General features: G+C 40.2%; 1 protein-coding gene across 35 annotated transcripts in view; it reads left to right on the plus strand.

Annotated features, from left to right (window-relative positions):
- PPARA (peroxisome proliferator activated receptor alpha) overlaps positions 1 to 14,325 on the plus strand; it is a 278,561-nt gene that overhangs the window by 112,222 nt on the left and 152,014 nt on the right. For 33 of the 35 annotated variants that reach the window (XM_046942569.1, XM_046942389.1, XM_046942408.1 and 30 more), the window contains one exon: positions 11,412 to 11,577. The exons of 1 other annotated variant lie outside the window; for it this stretch is intronic. The gene's annotated coding sequence lies outside the window, so the exon portion shown is untranslated. Of the gene's footprint in view, positions 1 to 1,011; positions 1,058 to 11,411; positions 11,578 to 14,325 lie in introns of all 35 variants that reach the window. One more of the 35 variants, XM_046942293.1, reaches the window with a different exon arrangement.

Genomic DNA, 14,325 nt, shown 5'->3' on the forward strand with positions numbered 1-14,325 from the left:
TTATGATCAATAGAAGCCGCAGGCCAAAGAGTTTGTCTAATTTCTATCCTTCTAATATAATATCATTTGATTTGTAGAATGTGTATCATAGTTACGCTATTGTCCAGAAACTAGGCCTCCATAAGGTACGTGTGAGTTGCATTGCGCTTGTGTGGACAAATGGTAAGAAGCTGAGAGATACTTTTACATCCAGCCTTGGGTGCAGCAGTGGGAGCCACCTCAAGTTCCCTCCTCCTCTGGCAGAGCACCTTCTGCTTGAAGGCTGGAGGTACCTTGGATCTTGAGCGTGAGATTTCTTTTGTGAGAAGCAGCTGAGATCTGAATAAACAGGCTGAGGAGGGAAGAGTTGTATACTGTTTCGAAAGGCAGTGCTTACAGAACCTGAGGGGTTAAATACTGCTTTGCACAAGGCTGCATCTCGTGTCTTGGTCTGTGCTGCAGCTGCTGTTCCAGTCCTCCACTTCCTTTGAGTGGAGGCTTTCGCTTGGAGCTGTAGGAGGAGGCTCCTCTGCCTCCCACAGTTCAGTACCAGAGTGGAAGGTTACGTGCTGCCATTACTTACTTGCTGTGGTGTTTCTTTCATTTGCCTCCACCTTTCACGTGAGTCACTCTTTTATCCGTTTGTGATTAATAGGAGAGATTGCAACACGGGCAGCATCTGTGTAGAAATAGCCCACATCCAGGTCCCTGTCTGATCAGGGTAGCTCACAGGAAGGTGCGGTGAAATTGCCTGCCTATTATCCTTACAGTTTAGGATTCTGCTGTGCGAGTAATTAAAGTCTAGTATGTCTTAAAATAGTATGGGGAAATTAATTAGGTCATTGACTTAGAAAAAAGGCAGGAAACCAGTCACTTTACAGAATATGGAACAAGGACCATGGAAACGAAAACTTGCAGGTCAGAATGCTTTGTGTGCTCCCTGCAGAATAGCAAACTGAGAGGAAACTTTTGAAAAAAAATAATGGCACTCAAATAGTTTAGAACTTTTGTTTGCTGTTTTTTTTTCTCTAGGAGCACCACCGTCTTTATGCTGTTGCCTGCCTGAATGTAGTTGAATGTAAGTTTTATTCTTTTTTTTTTTTTTTTTTTTTTTTTTTTTTTTACAGCAGCCTCTCCTCAGTACTGTTTTTTGTTTCCAGAGGGTATGTAAGCATGCCTAGTTTGTGCATTATTGGCATTATGTAGCAGGGTACGGTCAGCTCAAGTGTGAGCAGGCTTTCTCAGCTGCCCGGCGTGCAGATTTCACTGTTATCGAGGTGCAGCTACACAGAGCATGCCCTGGGCATGCAGGCAGTGTGCAACGTTGGGAAGCTAGCAATGAGACCACAAGAGGGGAGCCACGCTCGTTCCACCACGTGGGCAGCTTCAAGCCAGCCCGAGCGCTGCTGCTTCCATCAGTGCAGAAGACCAACTCTAGTTTCATTAGGACTGTAAAAATGCTTTTTTCCCTCCTGCGTTTCTGATCTGTGTGCACGTGACAATCAAACCCTGCAGTGTGCATGCGTAGGGCTGACTTCTGCATCCAATGGTAGTCTAGTAGAGTTCATAAACAAATTATCACCACATTTTCCAGACTATATGGCTTCTTTGTCCTCTCTGTCTCCTACCACTGCTTCTCCTCTTTTCTTATCTGCAGCTCATGAGAATTGTGTGAAAAACAATGCTTTGAACAAGAAGTGAAAATACAGGAGGCCTATGGCCAGGGTTTCCTGAAATGTCCCCTAGTAATCCTCGGCATGTGCTCCACTTCATTCATACTGCTTGTGTGAAATTTCCAGGCTGTTGGTTTTTGGGGGTTTTATTACTCTTTCGTTCTTCACTTTTTACATCAATTCAGAGATCTAGTCTTCCCAAAATTACTGGAAGGCAAGTGTTACGGCTGCTGTAACTGTTCTGGCTTGTGCATCTCCTCTGCAGCCCATGCTTGCCTTTGTCTGGCGCTCAGAAAGAAGGCAGAATTAGGAGTTCTCCTTCCCTTCAGTTAGGTGTACGGCATGCTCAAAATGGTGGGCAAGTTTCACCACGCTGAAGCAAAGACTGGAGAACTCACCATGGCCCAGACCATCTGACGTGTTTTGAACGCACTTTTTGAGAAACAGCGGTGTTGATTGCTTCTGGAGCTCATTGTCAGAGATAAAGGGGTCTGCAAATATGTTAGAAATCTTAGCTGGGCAGAAAGTAAACAGTAAAATAGCATTTTGGTCTGTGCTCTATGCTAAGTCAGTTGCTTACTTTGATACTTATTCTAGGAGGTGGCACTTTTCCTATTAGTGTTTTACTGAAGCACACACAACATTCAAATACCAATTCAGTGTCAGGAAAGATTTTGTTCTTTTTGTTAGTCTTCCTTTTTGTTTTGTTTTTGTAAAAGAAGCCCTTCCAAATGTGAAAGCATGGGAATTTTTACAGGAGACGTTTTAGCTTTACCTCACAACCCGGACAAGGTTCGTCTTTGGCAGAGGACGTGCACAGTACAAAAATGTGTTTGACTAGAAGTCAATTTTTATTTTGAGTGTATATATATTTTTTAATTCAATTGCTATTATTTCTTATTCTTACTGTCAGCGTGCAGCTGCAGATAATGCGGTGGCTTAGACAAATTCCTTCGTGGTGTATGTTACAGCATTAGAATGATCCCCCCACATATCTGGGCAATGAAGATGCGAAAACCATGAAGATGTTGGAAAAAGACAGAGGAAAAAATTCAGGAAGGCTTGATAAAATGTGTTATTTCAGTGATTTAGGAGTCGGTATTTCATCTTGTCTAGCGATTAGGTTGGATATTTTTCTTTTTAGAAAATAAAGAAGGTATCCTTGTGAGTCCTAAGTTCGTGTATCCCACGTAGTTTCATTTTTCAACAGTATTTTGTGTTTGCATCTCGTATTTTAAATGTAAATGTTGACATTGAAATCAATTACTCTTGTAAATTATTCTTTTAAAAGGTGAAGAGAAAGAGTTGTTCAGTGACGTAAAGTGAAAGATGTGACTGTGTGAAGGGAGAAGCCCAATAACCCCTGTAAACTGCAGCATCAGACCCTAAGTAGCTGCCTCTCCAGTAGCACTGCATTAGAGCAAACACTGCTCAAGCTGTAGTTTTTACCAGGCTTCTGTTGTGTCAGAAGGTGAGAGAGCCTTCCATGAATAACCTTGATTGATTGTATTGTCACTAGCGATTCGGGGTTGGTTTTTTGTTTTTTTGTGAGGTTTTTTTTTTTTTTTTTTGGATTTACAACAGAAGCCAGCGTGCTTCATTTTTTGTCTTACATCTTATACAGCACGCAGTGCTGTCCCATTAACTATACCTTTATTTAATTTTTCTCATCTGTGACACAGTCTCTTCTAAAGAGTTCAAGCTTTAGATTAAAATGTAGTTCTCAGGCAGAAAGAAACTGCAGTAAAAGTAGTTGTACTACTAGTTCATCCTATGATTAATAGCAAGACTTGCTTAGAAGTTAGTCTTTGATTTCCTCTGTTTAATTGTAGCCCTAAGTGAAATGGGTTTTTGATTTATAGAAAATGCAAAATTGGGTACAGAAAGTTTTAAATTACAGTAACAGTAAAAAATTTCCCACAATAATCATCCCATATTGTTTCAATTCAAAAGAGCTAAGGCTTGATTTGTGTGGGAAAGAACCCACTGCAGCAGAGTTCCACATTTGAATCTGGGGAGAGGGGAGGATCAATTACTCTACTTTGAGGATCCAAAAATATGCCTGATCTTCATGATGTAGTACTTTATCATATATTCCCTCTCTGGAAGGGTGCGTGCTGAATAATTGCTGCAGAACAGCTATTTTCTTACGCAGCTGCTATGTACAATTAAGTCGAAAATTTGTGTTAGGACATAGAAGAGCAATGGGGGAAAACAGGGGCTTTTGGGAAAGGGAGGGCTTCCAATCACAACTGAAAACGAATCATTATTTCTTGGGTAATATATGCCTTGCTCTGACTGGTTTAGTGTACTATTAAAACTTTAATCACGGTCGTTTAAATAACAGTAGTTTAATTCCTGAACTACTTTTTGGAAGTTCTGCATGGCTGATCTTGCTTTTGCTTACCCGTGTTTATGTTGACGTTTTCTTTCATTAGACCGCAATCGCTATGCATGTTTACAGCACTAATCCTAGATGTTGAAATTCTAGATAGTTAAAATATATTCAGTATCATTGAAGCCTCTGCGGGGGAAATAACTTAGCTTTAACAGGGTGAGACCAAATTCTCTGTTTACTGAGATAAATGCTGAAAAATGCTATTCCAACCCGTGGAGGTTTACATCTGTGCTCCTGAGAAATTGGTTCTGCCTTTTTTTTTTTTTTTTTTTTTTGGTACCAAAATATATTTAAAATCATTTTGAAAATAGTAACGTGGTTGTTATTAGCTTAAATTGCTGATTTTTTTTTTTTTAACCATTTGGAAGATGCTGAATTTACAGTTCAAATATAAAGTGCTGTTTCTCTTCCATTTGATTTGGCGTGACAAGTTTAGAATTTAAACATAAAATGTAGTCTAGATCCATTTGTACGTGTTTCAAAATTGTACTGTGCTTCTTGGATAATATCTTGCAGTAGCATTTTAACATCAGGTACACTCTGCTTTTTTTTTTTTTTTTTTGCTGTAGTCTGACAGTTTAATCAAGATACAAATTTAGAAACAAATCAGCACTGTCTTTTATATAGTGCCTCTAAATCCACAGTAATTGGTACCAGACCTTGGTAAAAGAAAAGGATTGCCCTTTCATGCTACCAGTACCAGTGGATGTTGTTCCACAGCTGCATCATATAAGAAGAGAATCTTCTTCTAACTGAAGTTGTAAGAGTAATTAAAGGATCTCCACTTGCATTTTTCTGTAATATACCTTTTGCAAAGTATGAGGTTGTTGGAAAATTCCCTTGAATTTGGTGTGCTAGCCTGCCGTAAATAGAGCCATATGTTCTGCACACTTTAACTCTTACCTTTTGATAACGCTGGACAGTTTTAAATCGGCTTTCTTGACTTTGTAGTTTTGAAGCATTAAAAAAAACCAAAAACAAAACCCTAAGAAGCGTGTACTTAATAAAATCAGAACAGGGAGGGTAGCACAAAAGTGCTGCTGGTGCATTTGGAGTATACTGATTTAAAGTAGATAGTTCAGTAGACAGCAGACTCTGTACAAAGGCCAATTTTGACTGGTTTGGTAAAGTCAGAATGCACACTGCAATGTGAGCTGCAGCGCCGTTTGCATCCCTGCTCTGTCTGTGCTTTGAGCCTTTCTGCTTGAAGCATATACAAGCTATAGAGTGAGGCTGCACGCTCTGGCAGCACAGATGGAGTATTCTGTCATTAGGACTGTTTGTTGCCTGTTGGAACACACAGCATATTTCTACCGTGGCATCAACAGTTTCTAAGAACTGAGGTCAAAATAAACAGGTTGCATTGGATACAGGAACAGTCTGGGAAACAACTTAAAATTCCCTGTTTAGGCGTAAGCGTATTCCTAGATACATAAAGGCGCTTTTATAGCAAGGTTTTGCTGGTGTATACAGATTAGCATAGATTAGCAAGAGTACTGTTTGGAAATTTTCTGTGAATGTTGGTATACAAAATCGACCTTATTTTAAATAAATGAGCAATAACTTTGCAATATTTTTCCTAGCAAATATGCGTAGTATTTCAGTGAAGTGAATATGATGTCATTAGCACGCGTTTAAAAATTACATATTTTAGTTGGCCTTCTCTGTGTACGTGGATGTCAGTAATTGCGCCAGCACACACAGTCCCTTTGATGTTGATAGGCTGCTTTACAGGAGCAAAGCCGTGGTGCTGACAGACAAGCCGTGGCAGACCTTGAAGTGGTTTGTTTCTGTCCCAGAGTCCCCGCTCCACCCTTTGCTGGAGATTAGTGCTTCCTCAGCAGAATTTGCAGCTGGGAGTGTGTGCCCACACCTTAGCTGCCTCATTGCAAAACCCCGGGTTCTGCTCAAACCGTGTAAAATTCATGCCTTTATGCTAAGCTGTGGGAATATGCTTAGGTCTCCAGGCTCAATCAGGAAGCAGCAGCTAGGAGGAGCAACCGCTGGGAAAGTGACATAGATGTGTGACAGCAAGATCCGCCACAGTGTGAATGTCAGCGCCCTTTCTAAGATGTGTAGGGGTTTAAAGGATCGCTCCACGCAGAGCCTCAAATTCCAGGTGGAACCCTGGCCCTGGAGGGATGAGTGGTGTTGTAGCAATGGATATCAGTGAAACTACTGCTTAATTTGCAGTGTTTAAAAAGTCAATGTATTTTTACATAACCGGACAAATAATGGTGGTGATTTTGGCATACGTAGGGAAGTAAATAGCTTTTGCTTTCTGTCAGAATTGGCTGCAGTTACTTAGAAAGATTTATTCATATTTGCCTAGTCAGTATTCCTTCATACTTAATGTAACTCCCTCTTCCCTGTTTACTGAACAGCAAAAAGATGCGTGCACAGTGTGCTCCTAGAAGCTAGAAGCAGTTTCTCTTTGGTGGGAGGGTTAAGTGTAACTCAAGTTTCAGTGGTCATAAAGATAAAAAGGTTATGTTTTTCCTTTTTGGAAGTGAAACGTTATCGAGCTGTATGGCATGCACAGAAGCAAAGAGTTAATATGAGCGCATGTTGTGACTGTATTTAAAAGAGGTGCCAAAAGTACGAATTTTCTTAATAAGATTAACCTGGAAAGATGTATTCAGTTCTTTAAAAGAAAGAGTAAATGAGAAAGCTTCCTCAAATTCTTCACTCCTACTGGTCTACTGCCACTGTGATTCTGACTTCTGTTTTTGAGGGTTCTGTGGTCCACATTACAGCCAGTGTAATGCTCTCCTTTCTTACCTTCAGTATGCTTCTTCTGCCAGACTGACAGGGAGAGAACTCCTCTGGAAAACTTTTTATGGGCTAATGTCATGTTTTCTTTGTTCCCGTTGTTCTGCTCTATCTGCCCCTTTCCCCCTGATATTTTTTCCATCCTTTGCAATGACAGATCATCCCACCCCACTGTCACCTGCTCCCACACAGGCGCTGGGCTCTTGCTGACAGTGAGTGCAGCTGGGAGCCTTGCCTGTCTTCAGCTCTTCTGAATCTAGCTTTTGGAGCTCACCACAGATGTTTTGGACCTCATACATAATAAAGAGTTTTTTTTTCTTCTGAGGCAGGCTTCCATGTGTGTAAGAGGCACACACTCTGGCACGCTTAGACTTGTGTTTTTTATACTTGTTCTAGGTAAGCCTCGGGAGCCTTTTTTGCCATCGTTTGGACTTCTTAATAGCTTGTGGAGCTCAATAGTGTCTTGGTTGCCAGAAGTAGAAACCTGTTTTTTTTCTTAGGGGATATTAACAGAATGAAGCTAGGGCATTGCTAGACAAAGAAAAAGAAACAAAACTAAAGCACTCCAGGAATCAATGAAAACCGGTTGCATTAGGAAGGTGGTCTTCTAGTAAGAGTAGAATAGGTATGTTCTAACTGGGTTGACAGGTACCTTGGGGTAGCCTGCTATGACTGTATTTCTTAGTAGGAGTGTTCATGTTTGTTTTTTTTTTTTAATGAGTTTCACTCCGCAGTATCTTTAGACTTCAGTGATAAACTCTGTACCAAAATGTACCCAGGGCTCTATGTAAGAGCTAAGCAGCAGCATTTTCAAATATCAGACAGTAGACATTCTAGATACCTCAACAGCCTTGGTTCCCAGCTCCTTCATATATTGCATTTTTAGTCTCCATGTTACAGTAGTCATAAGAATGCGTACTTTTGTGGAGGTGTGTTTCAGTGGTCTTGCTGTTCATGTATTCTGATTTTCTGTTGTGTGTAAAGGCTGCCTGCCTGCACAGCAGAATGCTATTGGAGCTGATAATGTATAATGTATACAAGAAAAAAAAATGGAAATATATTTATACCAATAGTTTCAAGCAGCTGATTTGACTCCCAGCAAGAAAGGATATGTTGGGGCTGTATGAGGTTATATTTATTGAAGAGAGAAGGGAAAAATGGCTTGGACTAAATTGGATTGTGATGAGGAAAAATATTTTACTGGTATTCTGCTCCTTCTCAGTTTTGCATGTTGCTAGTGTAGGAGGTTTACTTACTAGATAGCAACAATGAATCAAAGATACTTCAAAAATACTTGAAAAACGAATCAAATGTACTTTGGGATTCAAGTGCTTGAAAGAATAGTTCTCCCTCAGAAGAAGAAGTACTGGTGTGAGATGAGACACTCTCTTGGAGTGTCGGAGTTGGGCCTCTAAGGAGTGGGTAGAGCAGCTGAAGTCTTTTCAGTAGAGATTAACTCCAGAAAAGATGCGGGAAGGCAGTGGCAATTGACAACACAAAATGTGATCATAGGATCCTTCAAGCTGCATAGATCAGGAGGCCTCTACTTGGTCCTCCTGTTCAGAACAGGGTCTGTGAGATCTGTCTTGGTGGGTCAGGGTTTCATCCAGTTAGGCCTTGAAGGCCCCCAAGCATGGAAGCTAACGAGGCCTCTCTGGATTCCATTGCTTGAGCAGCTTCACAGTGCAAAAGTTTTTCCTTGTTTCCAGCCTGAACCTGTCATATTTCAGCTTACTGTTGTCTCTTGTCTTCCCATCACACACCAGTATGAGCAGCCTGGCTCCGATTTCTCAGTAGTCTCCCTCAGCTATGGAGGTGCTGCTGTCACCAAGCTCAGTTCTCCTCAGCCTCTTCTCACACAGCTGATGCTTCAGCCTGTTATCATGGAGGTCTTCCTCCTTCATCTGTCTGTGTTGCTGCAGGGCTCAGCAAGCTGTGATGTGAGGCCTGGCTGTGATTACTGGGGCTGTCATATGTAGGTCCAGTGTAAGGTTGGTGCTGGAAGAACATGGGTGATGCTACTCTCACCAAGCTTGCCTAAAGTCTATAGGTAGTTCTTCTGGCCTTCAACTGGAAGCACTGACAGGAGCTGGCTCTGTTGCCTGGCCTGGTCTTGGCCTTCGTAGTAGGTTCCTGGTTTAATGGTGTGGCATTACTGATTTCAGAAAATAATTTAGGGAAATATTAACCTGGATTCAAGAATCAGGACATATTTGAATGATGTAAGTTGTTAAAATGCTGTGGAGTTTCATTTAGTTTGCTCCGTAGTTTCTGAGTGGATGAAATGCACACTTTAAACACTTAGCTCTAAGAGTGAGGGTGTGTGTGTGTGTATAAATATTTTTAGTCTTAAAAATTGTTAATTGTCTTGTAACTGCACAACTGCAGGAAGTAGGTCTTTAAGAACAATACCAAATGTCATGAAATTTGTGATGTTATAATCAAATTAAGCCACGTTAACAAGGTCAAGGTCTATTGCTTTTTTTAGCATAGTTCAAACTTCTGTAAAGTAAGTACTTATATGATGAGGGTGGTGTTTTTTTCCTTCACATAAGGAACCATGCTTGTCAAGTTCTAAAATGGTAGCTGCTGTTATGTGCTCATCTGCTTGGCACCGCAGTTAAGGTGCTGAGCAGAGGAGTATGTACATTAATACTTTGAAATACAAACTTGGAAGTATGCATTGAGATGAATCACCCTGCCACGGTATAAATTGCTTGGCAAGTACAGCAGCATCTAGTTTCTACAGAAGTTGTATGTTTCCATATACTGAACAGATACAGTTAAATTGAATATTTTACATATTACACATAATTTAAATGTAAAAATACATTCTGTTTATAAAATATGTGTAGGATTTTGTTTACACATTTACCTGTCCAGGACAAGTATTCCTTAAGTAAATCTCACACTGTACTAGCTTCTGAAGATTGAATTCTTAGGATTTTCAGATTTTGCAGTTGTCAAGAAACACGTGTGTGAGCAGGGCAGCATGCATTCCTGTCTCTGCAAGGTCTGAATCACCAAGATGGTGCAGATGAGAATGGTTCTCCCCTGGTATGCTGAGCTCGGCCTCTCTCTCACAAGCTGCAGGATGAATTTTTACCTAGCAGCTTTGTGGAGGTCCTTCTCTTGTTAAGAAGCACGGCCAGACTTCAGCCACCAAGTCTTACCTGCAGCTGGATTCAAACTTGCAATGTTGATTCCATCTCTGGCTTCCTGAATACTGTGCTGTATCCTTAGGAAATCTGCAGTCTGAATTTACTGGCTCCACAGTTACAAAGTGAGGCACTGGCACTCTCTGTGCTGGAAAACAACTCCTGTAAGAAATAATCCACAGCATGTTCCAGAAAGGGTTATGTTACTCCTGTGTGTATGTACATGTATGTGTATACATGTATATCTCATATATGTATACACATATGTATATGTGTTATGTTATTTTACAGACTACGTGACTTGTAAGTCAAAAAGCAGGTGCCTGTCCTTTTCACATCACTGAAATGCATGGGGTGTACGGTTCAAAACAATACTGCCATCCTGCTTTACAATGCAGATAACTTCTTTTATAGTTTGCTCCACTGTATAGAGAGCAGTTTGAAATATATGTGCAGGCTCCTTGATCTGTTGCTTTTTCCGCAGTGGTGCAGGGCAGTTCCCTGACAAAAGCTGTCATTCTGTGCAGCACAATCATGAAGCTAATGGATTGAGAAATATCTAGCAGTGTTGCAATAAAAGGCACACAGAAAGAATAAAATCTTTGTACAGGAAGCTGACTGAGAATTGCCGCCCTTGCACAGTTAAGATGTGTTCACTAAAGAATGTCTTGTGCTTTCCTGCCTACTCTCGGATACAGGACCCAGTTTTTAAAAGTGAACGTTCCTGTAAATCTTCTATTCTTCGACTTTACTTATGTACGAGGGCTGCTCTGAAAGTAATGCCTCCTCTTTTATCCTGTCGGCCCTCGTCAAAAGTGGATGTTAGCGTTATGGCAGTAGAGGTTGAACCTTCCCACAAATACTTCATTGTATTTTGTTGTCACGTGACAGATGGCAGCAGAGGGGCAGTCTGACAGAATGATGTCTGACATGGAAGTGCTTATGAAATAAAGGTGTGGAATTGAGTTTCTTCACGTGGAAAAAAATGGCCCCCATGACATTCATCGACACTTGCTTATGGAAACCTAACAGTGGATATGAGCATAGTGAGGCAGTGGGTGGTGCATTTCAGATTTTTACAACCATGGCATGCAAGCTCTTGTTTATCACTGGCAAAAATGCTTAGCTAATCATGGTGGCTATGTTGAAAAGTACTGTTTTGCAGCTGAGAATTTGCTCTGTCAAATACTGGTTTTATGCTCTTTGTCTCTGTTGATGTTTCCATGGAAATAAATAGGAAGTATTACTTTTGGAGCAAGCTGTGTACTTAACTCTTCATATATCTGAGGTCTAAATGCAGTGTTCAGGTATCTTTTCTATGTCTAATGCAAAGACAGGAAAAAGACGACTCTCATATATGGTTTCTGCTTTAGTTGATGCATATTTCCATGATTCTTTGTGGCAAAAAATTTTTTTAATTTTTTTTTTCAGTGTCTCAGCCTGGATGTATCCCAGATTTGTGAAATGCACAGCAGTAGAATTTGAGTTTTCAAGTGAAATAACTCTTCCTTGTCTGAACCGTCCTTCAAAATGCGGGATTAGAAGTTTCCTACCACATCATCTTCAGGACTCCCAGAAAATTCTTCTGCAGCTTGTGGTAAGATGGAAAAATAAGAAAACAAGACAACTTAGTTATAAAGTAGAAGTTTATAGGAAATGTGAAGGTATAGTTCTAGGTCAGGGAAGAAGATAGTGTTTGTGAATTGGCCTCTATGCTGAAATGTTTTTCAGAGCAATTCCATGTAAGAAATTTTGTATGCCATATCTCTTCTCGTAATCAAAACTGGAACAACAGTAAGCCCGCATTCACTACCCGGAGTACGTATTGCAATAAATATTGTTTGCTATTCAAAAATGGAAATACACTAAAAAGTATATTTCCAAACAAAGAAGTATATAACTTTCAGTGTGAGTTAGGACAGCATGAATCACTAAATAATACAGTAAATTTTGACTTGCTTCATTCCCAAGAAATAGCTGATTTTTTTGTATTTCCAGCTTATTTCTCCATTGCTGTATCATATAGAGATGTCACCAGAATACTTTGTCTGTGACTGTAGTATTTCACATACAGTGTATTTTCCAAAGGATAGCAGTACTTTCTTATAGTTTTTTTTATCCCGCTTCTCTTTAATGTCGTACATATAACTAAAATTCATGGAATGACTTAGGTTGGAGGGGACCTTAAAGATCATCTAGTTCCATATTGCCTGCTGTGGGCAGGGTTGGCAGCCGTTAGGTCAGGCTGCCCAGAGCTGCATCCAGCCTGTCTTTGAATGTATCCAGAGATGGGGTATCCACAGCTTCTCTTGGCAGCCTGTGCTAGCACCAAAGTAATATTCTGCCAAAGACCTGGTTCTCTAAATGTCTACTGTTCTTAATATTGCAGGCATTTACATTCACAGCAGTGTAAAATGCTTCCTATAATAAATAATGGAATGCTCAGTTTATAACCCTAGGAATTTGGCCAGGGCATACAAACAACTTATTTTTCATTTGTTTGCAGTCAGACAAGTTTATAATTAAGACAACAGTGGGCATAAACATTCTCGCAGCCTTTGCATCTCTTCTTTCTTGCTGACATCAAAGGGCATATTTGTGGTAGAAAACACTGCAGTTGGTAATAAGTATTTGTGGGACAGTCAGTAGTGCCTGGATCCCTTTTTTAAAAAATAAAGCTCTGGTTTTCCCCTATCCCCCTATCATTTGAATATCTGCAATGAAGGCAAAACATGCTTGGTTTTGTTTGGTGTTTTTTTTTTGTTATCATTCCAAACAATGCAGATAAAATGATATCTGTACCCTGATACCACGTGCTGGGCGCACCCCATATCACTAGAGATACTAAGGAAATTGTGCAAGGACTTACTAAGCATCACTTCAGTGTCTGATTTCTAGAAATGTCTAGTATAAATTGCTTTTATGATTCCATTGCACTGACCTGTAGCCTGTATGGTCCAGCTATGGATTATATCAAGAATGAAGCTAGAAGTGAACAGGAATCCTGATGTACTTTGTATAGCATAGGAGATATATGATCAGCCACATATGTGTGCATGCATATGTGTATATAAATATATACCGATTTGGATTTACTGTGTCTGAGGACAAAGCCATATATATGTGACAGACCTTGTAACTTAATGAGTTGTGCATGTTTTTGTGTCAGTCCTGACACAGATGAGATCCACAGAGATAGCAGTCCTGGAGGGACCTTGCTGTGTAAGAAGAATGGTTGCCAGCCAATGCAGTTTCTCTAAGGGCCATTTGAGTCTATGATTTGATTCCCAACACTGCGTAGTTTAAAGCACTATGTATGTGTTGGCTTCGAAGATCGTGCATCTCTGCAAAAACTAGGGACATCTTTGGAGTGTGGATCTCTACTGGAAAGGCACTGGGGGAGCAGATTTCAAGGCTTGAAAATATTTGGATAGAGTAGTAACTTCCACTGTTGGAATGTTACCAGTTTGATAGTTTCCATCTTTGATTTCTGTCTTGAATTACATGCTAGTGATGTTAAAACAGCTGAGATTTGTGTCCCCCTATATTTCACCCTGAATTTAAAATATAAATAATTCACCTTAATAATCTGATTATTAAGAAACAAGGAGGAAAACCAGACCAGTTAAGAGTTGCCTTGTTGTTATTAAGAAAATAGGTATTTATGCTATCTGTTATGTATGTAAGTCTAGTAATAGATCTATCTCCTGAGAACTGTGCCTCAGAATGAACTGCAAGATCAGAAACTAAATTGCAGTCTCCAGCATGGTGTGTTTATAACAGTGATCTAATCCAAGGGCTCTAATGGCATGGCGTCTTGTTAAAGTCTTTGCAAGTTAATGTTCATTGCCTGTGAAAGAAATGCTGCTAACACTGAGGCAAAGTAATGCCCAATGGTATTGCCACAAATAATTAAAATAAATTTACAGACAAACTGTCTGCGATGGTGATAACAAATGCTAACCCATTGAGCAGCAAAGTAGTACTTTCTGATTTTCAGTGGTTATTTTGTATCACAGCCACCTTGGTGGTAATCTAGATTCATTCTGAAAACTAACTGCTGTACCTTCTGTTGACAGTCTGACATTCAACACTCTTGTTATTTTCTCATTGTTTTGGTTTTCGATTTTTTTTGGAATGCAACTCAGAAATCTTTCTATACCCAATGAACTTCCTTCAAGTACACTTACTCTGGATACTCTGAGGGAGGAGAAATTGTTCTCCATGCTTCAGGTTTCCTTGATAGGTGAGGTTGACTGACAGCAGCACTGCTCATGCTGCGTTGCTCCACGTAAAAATAGTGGTGTCAGTTGGTCTGGTCTTGTCTTACCTGTTGCAAAGTGAG

Source organism: Gallus gallus, chromosome 1 (genome assembly GCF_016699485.2).
Source record: "Gallus gallus isolate bGalGal1 chromosome 1, bGalGal1.mat.broiler.GRCg7b, whole genome shotgun sequence".
In the NCBI taxonomy this organism is placed as follows: Eukaryota; Metazoa; Chordata; class Aves; order Galliformes; family Phasianidae; genus Gallus; species Gallus gallus.